Genomic DNA, 13687 nt, shown 5'->3' with positions numbered 1-13687 from the left:
GAGCATGCCAACGTCACTGTCACCGATATATGCTAAAGTTCGCGCTTTGCCAAATTCTGCTTTATCGGCTGCCTCTCCAGTAGTAGCTGCTCAGAGTTTACCATGGGCGGTGCAAAATAATATACACTCTGTTTTAGGGCAGACACCGGTTTGTCCATTAGAATATGAAATCATCGGACCAACGTCGCTGCCGCAAACATTATCTTTACCTTGTGCTTCAGAAGTACGTTCACCTTGTCATCATCCTTTGCCAATAACAACCCCTTGTGCCACAGACATCATTTTACAAAATTATCTAAACGATCCTTGTTTACCTGAAGCATTTTTTGATCCACATTTAGGTTGCTTTGACCCTGTATTAACATCTTTCGGTACCATAAGTGAAGTAGCATTACCAGAAATGCCGCTATCTCCTTTAATAAGTCCTTTCTTACCGGCTGCCTCTCCAGTTTCTTGTCTAGCTCCTCCGGTTTCTCCATTGCTGCCGCCAATATCGCCTTCAGAGTGTTCGTGTCATTTTTTGAAGAAAATATCGATTCCGCCTCCATTTATATAAATCCTAATTTGCATTCAGCATATTTTTATTTAACTTAAATAGTGAATTGATATTTATTTGTAAAATTGTGACGATAAATAAAAAGAAATAAAACTGTGTATAATGATTTTTCTTTATCAAAACGCGCTTAGCTTGACGTTTTTTAAAGTTACCAAAGATCGAGGACGAGCTTTCAAATCGGAACTTTAGTGGACCTTTAGAACTTTTTAATAGGTTTGGAGGCCACCAAGCTTTGACGTCGTTTACGCAGATGCTCCGTGAAGAGATTGGGCGCAAAGACATAGCCAATGAGAAGCAATACACGGGCGTTTTTCTCAAAATAAGTTTAGCATTCCGAAGTGAAGGTGCCTGAGAGTTGAAAACTTCCATATAACCTATGGACCATTTTCATACATTTTTATAAAGGTTACATAATATAAGATACAGCCAACAGCCAACTACAATCTTAAAAAATTTTTTGCTTATAATAGGTGTTGAATATAGGACGAGTGCCTAACTATCATCACCATCGACATACAGAGCATGACTTAGTAAAACAAACCATATTATTTTATACAATACTCTATTATATAAGGGGAAACATGTAAAATCTAATTTAGTTTAACCCATTACCGCCCTCTGTACCTGCACAGGTACAACTACTTAATCGATAAATTATGTATTTTATCTGTGGTAAGTGTTGAAAGTAGTTAGTAATTACAAATCTAGTTGACACTAGTTACCATATAATAAATAAAAATAGGCGGTGGCGCGAAAACAAATGTCACTTATTTTGTAATAAAATACGGAGTCCAGACACGACATACAAGGTAAGATTATTTTGTTGGTTTTTATCAAAAATAGTGAAATATTTCAACTTCTTTTTTTATTTTTATGGAGTCTATTTATTTGTGTTGGGAATAATAACATAAGAATTAAAGTTTATTACAAAACTTGTAAAGTAGGGTTTGTTTCATTTGTTGTACACAAGCGGGTACAGCGGGCAGATTCGTACTGAAGTTTCGTTTTGTTTACACTATTACTTATAAGTTGAAATGGCAAATCGGAACCTATTTACCAGTTATAATAGACTGGAGGAAGCCTTGGAATCAATTATGGCTGATGAAAGCAATGATGAAGAGTACGATATGGTATTAGTGCCACCAGATCCGGCTGTGGTGAGTGATGAGGAAGAAGGTAATGAAGATAATTTGGCGGCTTCAAGATTCCCTATGGACGTTCCAGGGACTATTGAGGTAGGTCGGCGTCATCCTGACTACGATGTTTCGGAATTGAGCGACAGTGATGATGAGCCGCTAAGACCTAATCCTGCAAAACGTGCCAAAAAATGTGATGTACATTTACCTGTATGGAGGAAAACTCAGCCAATCTATAGTTCTACTTATGAAATTACCGATATGATATGAAGAAGAAGCCTAGGGAGGAATATGATTATAGTTTTGATACAAAGAATGAGATAACTATGGTACGTTGGAAGGACAATAATGTCGTTACAATGGGAACTAATTTTGATGACATAGAGCCTCTGGGCAAAGTCAAACGATGGTGTAACACCAGGAAGCAAAAGGTTGACGTAAATATACCTAAAATGTTTGTCAACTATAATAAAGGAATGGGTGGAGTTGACCAAATGGATCAGTCTATCAGCCTTTATCGGATTTCAATAAAAGGAAAAAAGTGGTGGTGGGTTATATTTACCTATTTGTTAGATATGGCGATATCAAATGCTTGGCGACTACATGTTTTGCTCAGTAAAACTAAACAAGAGATAACTTACATGGACCAGTTATCTTTCAGACGAATTATTGCACGGACTTATTTACGTCCAACGGAAACTAAAAGCCGTCCGTCATCCTCAGCGGCACTAGGGGGTCGAAACAATAATGGTCATAATCCTGAACGGATGGAAAACCCATTGCGATGTGTTATCTGTCACCAAAGAATTCGCTGGCGTTGCGAAATATGTTTGAAAACGCAATGTGTTGAACGACCTTGTTTCAAACAATTTCACTCCTAAAGCGCCCATTGTACACGGCTGAGTACACCCCTAAAACTTGATATGTAAATATATTTTTTTCATTTTATCTTCTTATATATCATATTTTATCCCTTATGGACTAATAAATAGAAAAACAATAGAAAAATATACTGCAGTTTCATTTTGGGCGTTAATGGGTTAATTTTAAAAGGCTGTGATTGGGGTTAAAATTATCGTTTTCTATATTAACATCATTAATAATATTATTGTAAATCTCACACGTTCTTGTTATAGAATAGTAAAAAGAAGTCTTAATTTTACAAACCATAAATGTATCAGATTCATGGCAGGCAAAAACATTACGTTATTTCTTATGTTTAACTGTCTCGGGTTTTTCATTTGAAACGTAAACAAACACCTGACGCTTGTCTGTCAATAGCATGCATTTCGTGGATACTAAGGCAAGTCAGTTTTTATTTATTTTTTAAATAATTTCTCTATAAAAACAATTGCCTACATTTCTATGTAGGCAATTGTTTTTATTATATCTCTAATTTTTTTTAATTATATCTCTCTAGATGAGAGTCTCGGGCATTCTTGGTTGGAAGGTAAACGAATATCAAGTGACAGCCGAAGTCTTTCTTTGGAACCCGTGTCAGGTTCAAGTCACTAAATGAAGCGTTGTCCAAAGCGATCTAAGAGCTCAGTAGCATTTAAATCCATAACCCAGGAGAAAGCCCGCGAAGGAGCCGACAAGCTTTGCTACCTTTAAAAGAGGTTTAGGCTGGGAGTCGTTTGCGATTTGCCTTCGCGAAGCCGCAGAATCTGCAAATGCTATTTGGACAGCAGTGTAAGATAGGTTATATGAAAGTGAGACATCGGAATTTAAAAATTGCACATATTTTGTATGACTCAATTTTATAAGTTAATATACGTCTAACCTTGACTCGATGATTTAGTTGCTGAATCAAGTTGAATCGTAAACTGCTTATTCGAAAAATTACATAAGAATTATAAGTACTGCTGATTTATAATATTTTGATGACGTTTACTTTATTTTACAATGGTGAAGGCCATGTTTTATTTTCACTCCGTAAGTATTAATTCAAATTATGTTAGGCTATTGTATTTAATTATTTATTTTTAGAATTTCACCGCCGATGGTCAATGAATAATAAAAATGCTTTTGAAATACAAGATCTTGTGCAAGAGTTGTTAAGATTTCCATCAATCGTCCCAATTAATGATATTGGGGAACCAAAGTTAATCATTTTTTTGTAAGAGAATCTAATACCTAATAAAAGTATTAATATTTTATACCATTATTAATATAAGATGTTTTTTCTTTGCAAGCGAACTTGCTATTGTATATGAATATTATTTATAAAACTTCTTTAAGGTTTGATATTTTAATATAAAAATAAGTAATATTAAGCCCAGAGTATGAATAGAGTCTTTGCTTATGTTGGGGCTCTGATATATTAGGTTCTATGTTAGTACTACTTGAAGAATTTCAGCACTTAATCTTTCGGATTTTAAGTGATTGAATTAATATATTTAATATTGAAAAAAATTGTTCGACTTGTATCTTCAGATCAATATGAGAGATAATCTTATAAAATTAAGCATTTTATGCAATTCACACGCCTTTGCGCATTACAAATTTTTAATTTTTATATGATACGCCTTCTTAACTCGCGGTACCACTTTTAAACGAAAATCTTTACTTCGATGACACTGAATGACTTTAAAACTAGTCAGTTTAAAATAATATTTTAAACATTAAAATAAGGAAGTCATTAAGAATTTTTTAACGTACATTACATAATTATTACATTTATTTTCATAAATTTGTGCCAGCTTCAAAATATTTCAGCGTCGTAATGGACTTACTACGTCAAAATTTTCGTTGCGTAAGTTTTCAGGATTTTCGTGGTTATACTTTTTTGTTTATAGACTACAGGAAAATATTGGTCGTCATTAATCATTACATAACGATAGTATATGATTACAAATTAATAAGTTTCGCTTTATCTTTGTTAAAACAATTTCTAAAAATTGTACTTTTTATTGATAAAACACGTGCTTTTTGATTATTTAAGAATACATAAAATGAACGGTTATAATTCATTCTCTCATTTCAATCCGTATATTTGTGTATTATTGATAATTTAAAAGATGGATACGAACATTTTGTCATTTATACTATTTCTTATTTTCACAGTTATATCGGTAATTCACTTTTATTATTAGTAAAACATATTTAATTTGAAGATTTAAATACTATGAAAATAATTTATCCATGGATTTAAATTTATTGTCTTCTATTGTTTTACAGAAAGCTGCATCTCAATACGTAACGCCGGAGGGATTAAAGTTACGGAACATTAATCTAACGCCAAATAAAGTGTTCCATATTCCACAAACAACGCGATCACAAAGTCTATTACCTAAATATAATATAATATCGATCCCAAAAAGAATGTTATACTCTGTACAAAACCAACCAAACAGAATGGCGCGAAAAATCCATAAAAATGGGTTACTGTCAAATAAATTAAGATTATCAGCTCTTCAAAATGTCATAGCAGCTGCCGAAGCTTGCAATGTTGGAAAACGATCAGCAAATGTTCTCCGGAACGTTCGCATGTCCCTTCAATGAACAATGTTTGTAGATCTTGTCATGATTAACGTAAATATTATAAAGTAATTTGATAAGTATTTATTTATTATGTTAATAAATGTTTTTTATGCTTAATCGTGTTCTATTATATTTAAAAGTAAAAAAAATACGTTTAACAAATTCTCTGTAACTGTAGTTTGAATATATTTTATTAATAGTAACATTAGACCCTCTTACAGTAGGTTTTGATAAATTATGAGCAGCCTTGAGTTTAAATAAAACAACATAGTCTAGATTAGGATATCTGTATTCGCTAATTTTAAAAGTAATGTGAATACGCTTAAACTTTGAATTGTATATATATATACAATTTAAAGTTTAATATATATATTATTGAAAGGAGGCAGCGTGGCCGAGTGGTCTAAGGCGCTGGTTTTAGGCACCAGTCCGCAAGGGCGTGGGTTCGAATCCCACCGCTGTCAAAATTACTTTTGTTATATTTTATATATTTTAATGAAAGAATAATAGAAAAAAAATCCATTACTATAATTCATTTATGGCGGACAATTGTATTTTTCATTACTACTTACACCCTGTAGTCACTTTTTGTTATAAATATACTATACAGTGTCCGGTAACAAAATTCGGATTTCAAATGAATTTTTTTTCGCGCTAACCTTGTTATTTGTGCGGGTTTTTTATTCATCATAACACATTAGACGAGAAAACAACGCATGTTCACAATCGAATCGTATTTAAAGGTGATAGAGGCAATAATTTTTGTGCGTCGACCGTTTTGTTCTCGGTACAACATTCGACGGTTACTTGATGCTCGAAATGAAAATGCGATTTGTTGGTGGTTGCAGAGGTTCTGAACAATAGGTTCAATAACAAATAGTGGCCGGGGCCTAGTCCAACATCAAGGACTAATGAAAACATGGAACTATACATACACTGCTAGCTGACCTGACAAATTTTGCTTTGTCTTAGCTATGAGTTATCACTTTGAACTTTGAAACGTATTGTCAAGTTGCCAGGTCAAATTTTCAAGGGCAATTTTCTACTTTTCTCCATAAGGACTATCCGAAAAGTATTTGGAAACGTAAAATAAGATGAATGAAAACTATAAAGTTGTTCCAAGTAATAGCATGAACAAAATATAATAGGTAATTTTATGGATATGTAATGCTGTATAATTGTAATATAATAACTGTTCTGTCAATGACAGTTTAGTTTCATTTAGAATAGAGAACCTTTCGACTCTAATATTATATTAATATCGCCGCTGTTATATTTTTCACTCACGATCCTCGTGTATTCTAATTGAAAAACATTATACATACATTATACATACATATATAAATATACTAATTTTGTGATCATTAAATACTGAACCATCCTTTTTTTAAACGACAATATAAATTTGCATTGCATGACCCGTTAAAAACGTGTCAAGCACGAAATGAATGAATACCCACCTACAAGAGTATTTGTCAAATTTTGTATTACGATTGGTGAGTAAAAAGGGGTAAATATTTCCAACTTGTAATCATACCGAAGTAAACGGCCTGGATATAATAATACATTTCAAAAATTATAAAATTAGTACCTCTTCTTAGTAAATAGAAATGAATTATTCCATGTCTTACATACATTGTTGATTACAAAATAAAAAACCGGACAACATAGTTTCAGAAGTAGGTGTAATTTATATAAAAAGCCTATTTCTACTGTCGAATTTGAGCTTCCCTTTTAAGGGTTTCAAACTAGCCAATAAAAACTCAGACAAGTTATTTTCTGTCATCACTTTTATAATATTATCTTTAAAATAGTACTTAGAGCAATTTATTGTTAGGCTTTATGATCACTTAAAGACATTTTTATTTAAATTTATTACGTTATTTAGATTAAAGTTTAATGGCTTTATAAGGAAATGTATTGTGATTTATAAACAGTTGCTTAAAATAGTTATTAGTTCTCGAAGTCTAGATAAAGGTAAAGATTCAGGGTTCTACTTATTTTAGGTGCAAACCTTAAGTACATCGCTATTTTTTAAGCACATGTTATAGTTAGTGTGCATTACTCACTATGAGATGAAAACTTTACCAGTCAAGACTAGACCTTGTACCCTTTATATACATGTCTGTAAACTAACTTTTATTAAAAAACTTCAATGTTTAATTGATAATATTCAGTTTTTGAATTTATATAGATACGTGGTAATAAGATAATGCCAGCGGAATTAATCAAAGACCTTCCTCTAACGGGTACCCCCAAACCTTATTATTGTAAGCATTTCAACTAATAGCCAAATCCAAGACACTCTCTTGTGTTCAGTCCTAAGATCTCGGTGCCATCCTGTAGAATAAACAATGTGACGATCAGAGCCTGGGCTTCCAAGGAACCCTTCGACCTAAGGTATATCAAAGAGTCTTAGGCTTAACGGCTTCTATCACGTTTGAAGCTATAAATGCCAACGGACACACAGTGTTCGTTCAGGACAAAAAATAAAAAATGTTACTTAAGAGCTGTAATTTCAGATCAGGTAGGCATATAAAGGTTGCGTCAATTCTTTTTTATTTATCAATAAAATGATCAAGTTTAGCAATTTTAAATGTACAATCTGTGGTGAGATCGTGATAAACAACGTTCCTCATAAAAACTAACTACATATATAAGATATTTGATACGGTTTAATTATATCATTCTTATATTTCCAAGAGAGTGCGTGTTTTATTTATTTAAATGAAAATGTTTTTGACTGCTCTTGCACCGTTTTTATTTGTTCAGGTAATTCATCCACGCAGCCAACAAGCAGGCTTTATACGCTTATGTGTTTTGAATATATTAGTAAACCTTATTAGTGGTAGATCTCCTCTGCATGTTTTTTTTTTATATTAGAAAATTAATTATTACGTTTGCCTTACTCGAGGTTCTATTTTTAATTGCACATAAATCAGGCCTTGACGTTAAAAATAGTTTAAATCTCTGTTGTGTTTCAAGTTAATTTTAACCACAGCTAGACTTTGATGTGTATTTTTTTCGGAAAAGATTAATATTATTACTAAATGCTTATTTAGTTTCTTGAATCTATTTTCCCCGTATTGTTTCTAAGATGTTATGCTTTTGTATATATGCTTTTAAAGCTAAATCATCACTTTTTTGTTTATTGTTGTCAAAGTACATGTTACACTTTTTTTTGAACCGTGGCAACCTATATTGAATGTATAGATGTTTATTTTTACGTTTGATGCAGGCCGCTTTCGTCTGGTCTTTTTAAAAATGTATTAGGGCAATCCCGCATCCCGCAGTGGACGTCTTGAATAGTTGCTCAGTTGAAATAATTCTGATGATTATGATGATTTTAAAGCTATTGTACAGACTGCTTTACTATAATTGACATAAATTTGTTATTGTTAAACTAATCAACTGTTTATACTTTCAGCTAGTTTTTGGCCAAATTACTACAATACCTTTGGGAAAGCAATACAGTTGTATCGACGTACCATCACCAACGACTTCGCATATACCTTTAGTAACAACGAATGTTGGATATCAACAGATGGCAAATCAATTGCCACGTAATGATATGAGTGGACTTTTATCTTTCAATAGGTTGTCAGTAGTCACTCCTCAAATGACCAATGCCATATTAAATGCCATGCAATCAATGAAAGTGCCAATAACAAGCAATGTTCAAGTTCTTTCGGCTTTACCGACATACCACGAAAATGTTCTACCTAGATTATCTAATACTCAGATGCTAAATTTTGGCAATATGGGCAATATGGCAAATTCCGGTAGCGTAAGCAATATTGGTTTTCAGCTTGTGCCGAATTCCGGCACTGTGAACGTACCGGTACGAATACGAAGAAATATTCAGAAAAATAACAACGTCCTTTTGAAAAGACTTTGTAATTCAGGAATTACATATGGATCAACATTACTGCCCCTGAAATAATGTTAATAATGATCATAAATTAGTAATTTATTTTTCTGCCAACCACCCAGCTAAATGACGACGCGTTGCGAGAGCATAACGCGCGACAGAGAAGATGAAGAATTAGTTGTTAAATAAATATTTATTTAATTTATTCAATGATTTAAGATTATTTACATATCATATTTTTGTGTAACGATTTATGTTGGCTTGGAATGAACCGTTTATTATGAAAGTAGTGTAAGTCTGTTTGAAGCGTGAAAAATATTGATTTTTATAGTTAAAAACGCCAGCATTTTCACAATAAACGGATTAAGTTATAAATATCTTTTACTTCATACATAAAAAACACGTACGTGGGATACTCACATAGTTTTGAAATATAAATAAAGATGTGTTATATTAAAAAAATGTATTTAAAAAAAAACTCCCGATCAACGTTTATACAAAGTTGAATGACGTGTTTCTATCAAAGAATATTTACTGGTCTATAGCAGATAATTCCTCTACAGTCCACTTCAACGTATCTTCAGGCAGTAATAACTGTATCCTCTCGTTTAGATTACGAGAACAAAGGAAGGTATACGGTATGAAATCAGGGCTGCAAGTGAAAAGTTTCATTGGCGTAGTGTCTGGATTTTAAGGTTCTGAAGCAAAGATCACGTATCTGTAAGCGCAGTGTCAGGCGTCCACCGACAAGAAGGAAAAATGACTAAATTAAAATCGCTAGAAGACGCTGGAATTATACCGCTTCTGACCGGTCTTAGTGGTAATCTGTAGGGAAGGCTTATCTCCAGCAGTAGACGTCTAATAGCTGATGTGATAATGATAATGAGTGTCGAGCTAATGGTGTTTTGGTATGATAGCGTTATGTGGTAGCGTAAAACAATCTTCCTTACGTAAGGGTACTTCTGTAGAACAAAATTCTTAAATAGATTTGCAAATGGTGCTGAATTTTCACAAAGAGGATTGCCCGGTTTTGTGAAATTAAAATTTTCACTTGTAGCACGTTTTCTTTCGTAACCAATGTCAAAGAGCGTCCAATTCTTTCTTCATCCTTTAAATTTAAGTGACCGTATGCAACTTCGTTTTATCGGTGGCTATTGTGTAATACAATCTAAAATTGTTAATATCTAAAAAAAAAATTCAAACAATATGATTTTATTCGCAACAAGCGTTAAACTTAAAAAAACATTTAAATTTACTTTTTGTTACACGAAATGCATATGGTATTTCAAAACATTTTTTTACGAGAATATACCTATTAGATATTGGTTCTCTGGCTGTTTCACAATGATATTATACTTTAATTATACTGTGTATGCTTTATACGTTTTACACAAAAATTATCTTAATAAAATATTTATAGTTTTACATTAACATTTTCTTTTTTTCTCTTTATGGAATCTTGTTATTAGAGTACTACGGTAATAACTTGGAATAAATGAATGCCGTTTTAAAATTTTGTCTAATTATTCACCTAGTAATTGCACTGTACACGAGATTATTTGTAATATTTTATTTTTTACTTTTAATTTATTTAAACCCTCTGTGTATAAATGAAGGGTTTACTTTTATCGCTCCATTGTTTTGACTTAAACAAAGGATATAAAATATTAATTTTAGTCTATTTCCTGATAAAGCGCATGTATAAAGGTTATCATGTAATGTAACATTACGCCAGTGTTGTTTATTATTTATCAAAATGTCGGCAAAGCATTTTTTAGTTTTCTTGTTTTGTATTTGTGTAAGTATTTACATTTATTTGAAAAACATAGTATCATAATTGGTTTTATTGTCATTTTTTAATTTCAGCTGTGGGATGTCCACTGTTGTTTCACTCTCCATAGATTTCCAATAGGATCCGAAGGAAGCAGCCTGCATCCAACGTCTTGGAAAATTCCTCGGATGACTTTTCATTAATTTTTTTTTGCCTTTACACCTTAAGCAACTTTTGTTAGAATAGACATTACTAATGTCACTCTACGATTTCGAGCTTCGTTAGTAAGATCGCTCAACGCCTCAAAGAGAGCTATGGTCAGTATTGATCTTGAGGATCGGATTAGGAATGAGGAAATCTTTAGATGATCGAAAGTAACTGTTGTAGCCTAGTGGGTTAGTAAATAGAAAAATTAGTGGGCAGGCCCAGGTTTGTGATAGACATGTTTGTTCTAGACTTTGATCTTTAGGTACTGAAGAAATTAGAAGAGATGTTTTGTAGTTTTCCAAACGTTTCTTTTTAATAAATCATGTACCAAACCTTTCATTATAAGGATAATTTATTAATCAATAATTTAGTTATTAGATATCACTGCTGCCTCACTACTGCAGAGAGCAAAACGGGTCTGCAGAAAAGCTGCACATAACTGGCGATTAATCAACAGTCCACCAAAGAAGATGTGGACCAAATCTATATCTCATATGAAAAGGAATTCTCCTAAACCATATCTTAAATTTCGTACAGAACTGTTTCCTGTAAAACGTATAAAGGAACACATAGAATACGTGACTATTGACGTAAGAACATTTTTGATAAACTGTTAATTAGTTCAACGTATTCGTTCTTTAAATAAAATCTCAATTTATTTCAGACAGACGATACTCAAATTCTTCCGTTAAAAAATGATAAGTTTACACTTCTTCATAAGATAGATAAATCTGAAGACGATTCACAAGATGATTATGAAATCAGCGAAGTATTAGATATAAATTTTGATTGCGATTTTAGTGATGTATTGGAAGCTATTGATATATTTGACTTACCTACAAACTTCGTTGATGACTTGTATTACGAGGATGAACCAATAAAAGTTTAAAGCATATTGAATTCGTTTTAATTTTTGTTCATTAGAAGTTATTCTCTTTAATTACTCATATGACAAATCTCTTTATCATGATATACAAAAAATGGAGATCGCAAATTAATAATTTACTCATTAATTATTTATTAAGAGTTTTATTATATCTGTTACTACCGATCACTACATAGTTTGATCTGCCTTAGTTATTAGCCTATCGCATTCAAAAACAAAAAGTAACTAACGTAACAATTTTCGGAGTGGTCAATTTATTTATTAGTATAATTTTAGATAAATAGATTAATTTTATTATCGTTAAATACTAAACGATAGCTGTCCTAGCTTCACAAGTTCAAAGGGAACCGTCCAAAAAGCCAAGTTTTAGAAGTGAGCATACCCTTTTCATGAATACTATGGAATGAAATTGATATAGTCGTTCTAAAGTATTAATGTGACTATGAAAAACAGGAATTATCTTTTTATAATATAGATAACATAAGAAGACAGTATAATAAAACATGCGTCGATATTTCTCAATACATGCTATCAGTATTTCACCCCAACAAAAGGTAAATGTGATTAAGGAGTGGTATTCAAAAATTTATATTTATTGGTACATTTTGATATACTTATGTATTGTATGGTCCATTGTTTTGGGTCACGTCGTTGATTTTAAAAGTATACAAATTCTCTCACATGGGTTTGCTTATTGACTTATTTAGTAATATATAGTCCTCAATGATAATTAAATAATTCAGACACTAAAAAGGTCTCTTCGTGTACATGCTTTTTATAATGTATTATATTAAAAATTAAGTATTAAATGTAATTGAATACTTTTATTAAAGATATCGATAGAATACTTTAAAAAGTACATAAAGACAAACCTACTGAAAAATAATATAAGGAAAAAAGTAAATCACACAAGGTAACAATGGAAAATATAAATACAAGTATTTATTAAAGTCCTAAATAAACAACTGCATTAAGAACTAATGTAGCTTTTCATTAAATTATAGTGGAAGAAATGCGTTCGGCGATGTTTACGTGCGTTTTGTTCCAAGTATTATTAATAAAAGTGAGTATGACAATATTGTATAGCCAATAAATATATGTTATATTATTACTAAAGAAACTAATATAATTTTTTTATTTTAACTGTGAAATTTTGGGTTGAAATTTTTTTTTTTTAAATTAATAATGAACTTAAATAATTGGACAACAGGGTATTGCCGGATTCGTTTGTGAAGAAACAGAAGATTTGTTAGAGGGAGAAATCATTGTTAGTGGCGATGATGTACTTTTTGATGGAGTTACAGAAGTAGAAGGAAATGTTCCAATGTCTGGTAACATAGTATTTGAAGGACCCGTACGTGCATCGGGCAAAGTTACAATTGTCGGAACATGTAAGTACTTTCATAATATTATAAATAAAAATAATAGTAATAAATAAATAATGAAAAGTATGTAGTTGTGTACTTAATATTATGTTGCTAGTTTTAAAACAAATTTTCCTGATCAATTGTCTTTTAATCCACATTGCCTTCATTCTTAGAATCACCACAGAATTATTAGTATAGTTAATTATTTTTACCTCTTAAAATAGAGCAAATATTATTAATAGAATGTATATTATTAGCAGGACCAATGATGTCAGCTTTTGGGCTGGGACCTTCTATGGGTTCTCCGATGATGCTACCAAATTATTGCTTTACACATTTACTGTACCCAAATACATATTCTCCTATATTTCGGACAAATGCAGAAATAGGATATGGATGTGTTAAAGGAG

General features: G+C 31.7%; 1 non-coding gene across 1 annotated transcript; it reads left to right on the top strand.

Annotated features, from left to right (window-relative positions):
• Positions 1-5559: 5559 nt before the first annotated feature.
• Positions 5560-5639, top strand: TRNAL-UAG (transfer RNA leucine (anticodon UAG)). The gene has a single exon. It is a non-coding gene; the product is annotated as a tRNA-Leu (tRNA).
• The last annotated feature ends 8048 nt before the right edge of the window (positions 5640-13687 follow it).

Source organism: Battus philenor, unplaced genomic scaffold (genome assembly GCF_028537555.1).
Source record: "Battus philenor isolate CCGP_79_NKW_IND1 unplaced genomic scaffold, ilBatPhil1.0.hap1 SCAF_20, whole genome shotgun sequence".
In the NCBI taxonomy this organism is placed as follows: Eukaryota; Metazoa; Arthropoda; class Insecta; order Lepidoptera; family Papilionidae; genus Battus; species Battus philenor.
Note: the sequence above shows the minus strand (reverse complement) of the source record. Positions and strands in the feature narration are given on the sequence as shown.